Genomic DNA, 7211 nt, shown 5'->3' with positions numbered 1-7211 from the left:
GGCGAGAAGGCGCCCGAGGCGCGGGCGGGGAGGGGCGGGGCCCCGGCGGAGGCGGGGGCGGGGCCGGGCGCGGGGTTTTCTGGACGAGGGCGGGAAGGCGGGGCAGCCTGTGCCGGGATGGGCGCGCTGGGCGGGGCCTCGGGAGGGTGGGCAGCGGGCGGGGCGGCCTCGTGGGGTTCCCGGAGTCTGACTTGAGCTCCGACGGTTGGCCGCGCACCGCCCTCTTCCTCCCGAGCGTTTGCGGCGGAGCTTCGGTCGCGTTGAGCCGCGCCTCCTCTTCTTCCTCCACGCTGCCTTCGACAGGCCGCGCCACTTCCTGGGGTACGAAGGGACTCGGGTGCGAGCCTGGGCCTGCAGCGCGGCGGCGGAAAGAACGGAGAGGACAGCTGGCTGGTGGTTGTCTGGGGTGGTTTGGGGCCGCGGCGGCGTTCTGGCCAGTGGGCCTTGGTGGGCTAGGAAGAGAGGCAGAAAAAGGTTACCCAGGAAACGGGATTTGACGCCGGGCGAGGGGTGGCATGTTCGAAACCCCCGTCCTAACTCAGCCCGGCTGGACCCTGCTGCTTAACAGGGAGTTAACAGAAGTGGACAGGTTGCCACTTCTGTGCCTCCCCATCAGGTAGCCTGGGCTATAAGGGGCTCTCAGACCAGCGTGGTTCCAGGTGTGTGTGTGGCAGGAGCCTTGTATACTTTGAGGAGGAGAGCAGCAAGAAGCCTCTAACTCCCAGGGCAGCGTGCAGGAGAGCAGCCGGCGTTACAATCTACACTGGGCTACACACTGTCCCATGAAGTAGCAGTTCTCCCCATGTCATAGAGTGGGGCCCTAGCAGATTAAGAAACTTGCCTAAGAGCCCACAGATGGCAAGAGGCAGAATTCTGGCTCCGAAACCCGTATTTTTCACAAGTTTACCCTTTGTTGATTTGCAAGTAAGGGCTGAAGGCTGTGTGGGTGAGAGACTTAGGCACTGAAGCCACTTGACCTCGATTTGACCCAGAGGCCTCAGATCCTGAGTGAGCAGAGACACCTCACCCCAGAGAAAGACTCATGGAGGTGCTGTCAGTAATGTGGATAGGGAAGCTGAGGGCTCTGGCAGCCAACCAGCAGGGAATAACAGTAGCTACCTTATTTTGAGAGTTTGCTGTGTGCCAGTACTATCTGCCATGAAGTAGGTAGTGTTACGGTTTCCATTTCACAGATGAGAAAATGAAGGCTTATGAGTTGACACTTTGGTTGTGATCATACAGAATCAACTTTCCGCACTTGACTTCCTGGACACCAGGTCCTTCTGATCTTCCTCACTTCACTGGCCATTTCTGTCTCCTCTCTGGACTTCTTCCCCAGTTGTTGAAGGCCCCGGCCATAGTCCATGATGTTCTTTTGTGTCTACACTCACTCCCTTGGAATGACTTATAATATCCAAATGCTGATCACTGATTTGTCTCCAGCCCAGATCTCTTCCCTGACCTCCAGATTCAACTGCTTATTTTACTGGCATCTCAAACACAATACATCTTGCCCTCAGCAACCTACTCCTTACACACCGCTCCCGTTCTTACCTCCCTCAGAGAGTGATACTATTGTTCATTCAGTTCCCCAGAATCTAAAAGGTGTCCTTGATGTGTTTCTCTTGCTCTCAATGCCATTTGCAAGCCCTCAGCCAGCTTTGTCAGTGCTACCTTCAAAACATCAAAATTCACCACCGGCCAACTCTGATGTAACCATCCTCGATCAAGCCACCATCATCTTGCCCTGGGTTATATGGCAGCTACTAATTGGTCACCCTGCTTCTACCTCCTCCATTCCTCCTCCCTAGTCTGTTTTCCGCAGAGCATCCAGGAAATCTTTGTAAGCATAAATCAGATCATGCCATTTTGTTCAGAACCAAATCCATAGAAGCCCTGTTCAATCTGGTTCCTATTTCCCTCCCCACCCACATCTGTCACTCTACCATGCTGGACCTGCCTTAGCCACACTAGCCTGATAGCTATTCCTTGAACTTGCCATATTTCTTCCTGCCTCAGGGCCTTTGTACTTGCTGTTCACTTAGCCTGAAACACTTGTCCCCAATATTTCATTCAATTCAGGTCTTTTAAATGTCACCTTATGACAGAGACCTTCTCAGACTACCTTATGCAGAATGGCCTCCTGCCCAAATCTGCCTAAACTGCTTGTTTTTTTTTTTTTTTTTTTTGAGGTGAAGTCTTGCTTTTGTCCCCCAGGCTGGAGTGCAATGGTGCAATCTCGGCTCACTGCAACCTCCACCTCCCGGGTTCAAGTGATTCTCCTGCCTCAGCCTCCTGAGTAGCTGGGATTACAGGTGCCTGCCATCACGCCGGGCTAATTTTTTGTATTTTTAATAGAGACGGGGTTTCGCCATGTTGGCCAGGCCGGTTTCAAACTCCTGACCTCAGGTGATCCGCCCGCCTCGGCCTCCAAAAGTGCTGGGATTATAGGTGTGAGCCACTGCGCCCGGCCTTAACCTGCTTGATTTTTTTCAGAGTGGATATCAACTACCCAACATTATGCATTTATTTTCTGTTATCTTGCCTCCCTCATTAGAAGATCAGCTTCATGAGAACAGGAAATTCCTCTCTTGTTCACTACTGTATCTTCAGCCCCTAGAACTGAGCCTGGCACATAGTTGGCACTGAATCGATACTTTTTTTTTGAGACGGAGTCTCACTCTGTCACCCAGGCTAGAGTGCAGTGGCGTGATCTCGGCTCACTGCAAGCTCCGCCTCCTGGGTTTATGCCATTTTCCTGCCTCAGCCTCCCAAGTAGCTGGGACTACAGGCGCCTGCCACCACGCCTGGCTAATTTTTTTGTATTTTTAGTAGAGATGGGGTTTCACTATGTTAGCCAGGATGGTCTCAATCTTCTGACCTCGTGATCTGCCCGCCTCGGCCTCCCAAAGTGCTGGGATTACGGTTGTGAGCCACCGCGCCTGGCTGATATTTGTTAAAATACTTTTTAAATACTGTGATTATCTTGATGATGTGGGAAGGAGAGAAGGGAAAAATTATTGCTAACTTAGTTTAGAACATAAAGTGGAGTTCTCCAAGGAGTTGGTAAAGGTGAAGCTGACCCCAGCATCCTGTGTCTAGGGATAAAGTCGGCCTGGCCAATGAGTGAGGGTGGGTCAGATTAGTCCCACAACTGAAAATTAAGTGGAGGGGGAAATGGGGATGTGTCTTCCATTGGTATAAATGATGGCCAGGAGACAGGACTGCGGGGGGTATTAAGAATCACAGACCTGTCCCAGGACACACTGTGGCCAGAAATCGAGGAAAAGGAACAACACTTGCTGATTGCCTATCCCTCAGGAACTTGCAGAGTCCACTGAGGGCTGAGCACTAGTCTCAGCTGCCCGATCCACAGGCACCTAGAATCAGTCAATTACAAATAATACAGATGGCCCAGAAACCTTTGGGACAACATTGTCCAGCAGTCCAGACATGAACTGGGGCTAGTGAGACAGACCCAGGCAACCTTCCTCCCCACTGTCTCCAGCTGTTTTCCACTCTCTACTTCGTCAGGTGAAAAATTAATCTCATCTGGCGAGACAAATGGAGGAGGAAGTTGCAGTGCTGATTGGCCAAAAGCTGGCATGGGGGCTTGGCCGTTGGCCCATCCATGTGCTCATCTGCCCAGAATCACCAGCTCCCTGCTTCTCCCTGCAGCTGGGCTTCCTCTGCCCTCCTATGGCGCCCTCTTCTGCACCTGTCAGGTTACTTTTCTGTTTTTACCCTCAGGGATCAGAAGGGCATCAAATAGTGCCCGGCACACGGTAGACAGTTATTTCAGTCATCTATTGCAGCGTAACACCTACCCCAAAACATACTGTTTTGAAACAACAATTTCTCGCAGTTTTGCAGTTGGCTAGGCAGCTTTGCCTCACACGGTGTCAGCTGAGGCACTGGCACATTTGGAAGTTCCAAAATGGCTTCACTCATGTGAATAGCAGTTGATGCTGTCTAGGGGCTGGAAACTCAGAATGGGTTGGGTCATGGGGCCTTCATTCTCCACTTGGACCTCTCCACAAAGGACTCTCCATGTGGCTGCTTGGGTTTCCTCACAAACTAGAGGAAGCATTCCAAAAAGGAGCATTTCAAAAATACAGAAGATGCAGATCCCTTAAAGCCCAGCCTTAGCATCACTTCTAGGTCATTCTTTTGCTTAAAACAAGTTTATAGGGCAGTCCAGATTCAAGGGGAGCATAACTGGCTCTGCCTCTTGTGTTTCCTTTTTTTTTAGACAGGATCTTCCTTTGTCAACCAGCCTGTAGTGCAGTGGTGTGATCATAGCTCACTGTAACCTCAAACTCCTGGGCTCAACTGATTCTCCTGCCTCAGCCTCCCGAGTAGCTGGGACTACCGGGATGCACCTCCATGTCCAGCTAATTTTAAAATTTTTGGTAGAGATGAGATGTTGCGATATTGCTCAGGCTAGTCTCGAACTCCTGAGCTCACGCATTCCTCCTGCTTTGGCCTCCCAAAGTGCTGAGATTACTGGCATGAGCCATTTCACCTGGCTGACTCCACTTTTTGATGGGAGGAGGGGCAAAGAATTGTCAGGCACCTTTATTCCACAGTAGTTTGCCCAATGGCCACAAATTATTTAGATTCTTCTCACAGGTAAAATACATTAGTGTCTTCCTAAAATCCCCCAAAGGTTCAACTAATTAAGACTTCAGGTCTAAAGTATTGTCTAAATCAGACCAGGTGTTACCGACCAAAGCGCAAAAGCACTCACTGCCCAGTGTTCTAGAAACCAATACTGTGACACCAGGTTTTTGAGAAAAGAAAAGCTTTATACTGCAGGTAGGCCAACAAGGAGATAGAAGAGTTCAGCTAAAATCTCCCTGTGGTGACTTTAGGTCTCCCTGGGCTGGCTAAAGTCTCCCTGGGCTGGCTTTAAGGTAGTGTTTTTATCAGAAAAATTTTTGGGGGTGGATTCTGAGATTACTAAGTAACTGGTGGAAGGAAAGGGGAGGTCTGGAAAGTCCTCAGTCATGCACAATTACTTCTTCATGCCTCTTCATGGGTCACATGTGCAATTCAGGGGGATTTAGAGTGAAACGTGGTGGAAATTTGGGTTGTGACACCAGAAAGCTCTTTCTGTTCAAGAGCCCAGTTGCTCTATTTGTTCCAACCGATTTCAGCCAGTTCTTTTATCTCAAGCAAAGGGAATTTTGGCATTTCAGCACATTGTTTCTTTTCTTATCTGCCATCCTGCAAACTCAGGACTTTCTGTTAGTCGTTGGTTTCTTTAACTCTTTGGGACACAGTTTCACAGGTATATTCCTCAGGTTCAGGGACGGGAGGTATGGATAGCCGGGTGCAGTGGCTCACGCCTGTAATTCCAGCGCTTTGGGAGGCTGAGGTGGGAGAACCGCTTGAGCCCAAGAGTTTGAGACCAGCCTAGGTAACATCTCTAAAAAATAAAGATAAAAGAGGGATCTGTGGATTATAAAGACAAATTACCTTGTTCCTTTTTTTCCTCCCTTTTCCTGAGAAATTCAGTTAAAAAGTCACTAGGTAGGGTTGAGCAACATGAGTCCAAACAGCATAGACAGGGTGTCAAAGCCCAACCAGGATAGGGAGGGGTAAGGGTGAGGGTGGGGAGGATAGCAGCCCAGCAAAGAGGGTCAAAGCCCAGGAGAGCAAAAAGGGCCTCAGGACTTGAGCATGGTAGGAAGTCTCCTGTTAAGTAGGGCAACCGAGTACAGGGTGTTGAAGCCAAGATGTGATGAAGAGAGTGTTGAACACAGGAACACTGATTAAAAAGTAACTATATGGCCGGGCATGGTGGCTCACACCTGTAAACCCAGTACTTTGGGAGTCCAAGGCGGGCAGATCACCTGAGGTCAGGAGTTAGAGACCAGCTTGGCCAACGTGGTGAAACCCCATCTCTACCAAAAATACAAAAAGTAGCTGGGCTTGGTGGCACATGCCTGTAATCCACAGCTGCTCGGGAGGCTGAGGCAGAAGAATCACTTGAACCTGGGAGGCAGAGGTTGCAGTGAGCCGAGATTGGGCCATTGCACTCCAGCCTGGTCTACAGAACAAGACTCTATCTCAAAAAAAACAAAAATAGCAACTATATATTGATGAGAGTTACCCAAGTTTCTGACAGTCAGAGGAGTTACAAATATAGACAGGGAGAAAACTAAAATGAATCCTTTGATACATTATTTAAATTTGAGAAATTGGTATGAATTCATGATTTTCAATATAGTGATAGATGAAATAAGAATGGTGTGTGTGTGTGTGTGTGTGTGTGTGTGTGTATTGTCTGGGAGCAGAAGTTTCCCAAGGCCATGAGCACATCTAGCAGCGAAATCTTGGCTTCTAAACACCATTCTCCAATAAAAGGACCTAGGTATTCTTGGAGAAAAGGCTGATTGCTGATTCCAGGGATTGGCTAGGAATATTACAAGATGAACCTGGAAAATGTTGTGTCAGAAAGTGAGGAAGAATGATAAGATTATGTCAAAAAGACACAGAAATCAGTTTGAAGGGGCTCCCATTGGCCAAATATGGAAAAATTTGAGAATGAAAATAAATATTGATAGAAACAATTTATTACCAGTTGAACAAAATAAACTATGAGTCCATAGTGATATAAATAAATGGAATTTGATGAGTAACAATATATTTACCTAATTTCAAATATTGCCTTAAGAAATGCTAATAATTTTAATGGGAAACATTAGAGAAATCCAAATTGTGAGACATTCTAGAAAACAACCATCCTGAAATCTTCCAGAATGTCAAGGTCATGATAGTCAAAGACTGAGAAAATGTTCTCATCACAATTGAAGGAAAATAAAGAGAAATAACAACAAACCATCCTTTTCTTGGGGTTGCACTACTGTCCAAAGAGCATGTAGTGAGGGCAATACTGCTAACGTCTACACAACACACCTGCATCAACTAGAGCTTTGCTTTAGCTTGGTGTAATTTTTGGAAAAATAAAAAACTGAAGGAAAAAAACTAAATGCAACATGTGATTCTAAAGTGGATCCTTCTAATATAAAGAATATTCTCTGGGCATGGTGGCTCACATCTGTAATCCTAACACTTTGGGAGGCTGAGGCAGGCAGATCACCTGAGGCTAGGGGTTCAAGACCAGCCTGGCCAACATGGTGAAACCCCATCTCTACTGAAAATACAAAAATTAGCCGGGCATGGTGGCACATACCTATAATCCC

General features: G+C 48.0%; 1 non-coding gene across 1 annotated transcript; it reads left to right on the top strand.

Annotated features, from left to right (window-relative positions):
- The first annotated feature begins 6845 nt into the window (after positions 1–6845).
- LOC116459529 (U4atac minor spliceosomal RNA) lies at positions 6846–6971 on the top strand. Its single transcript, XR_004245582.1, has one exon. It is a non-coding gene; the product is annotated as a U4atac minor spliceosomal RNA (small nuclear RNA).
- Positions 6972–7211: the final 240 nt, after the last annotated feature.

The sequence above is a fragment of the Hylobates moloch genome, unplaced genomic scaffold, assembly GCF_009828535.3.
Source record: "Hylobates moloch isolate HMO894 unplaced genomic scaffold, HMol_V3 SCAFFOLD_19, whole genome shotgun sequence".
Lineage (NCBI taxonomy): Eukaryota > Metazoa > Chordata > Mammalia > Primates > Hylobatidae > Hylobates > Hylobates moloch.
The sequence above is the reverse complement of the archived record's forward strand: the minus strand, read 5'-3'. Positions and strand labels throughout refer to the sequence as shown.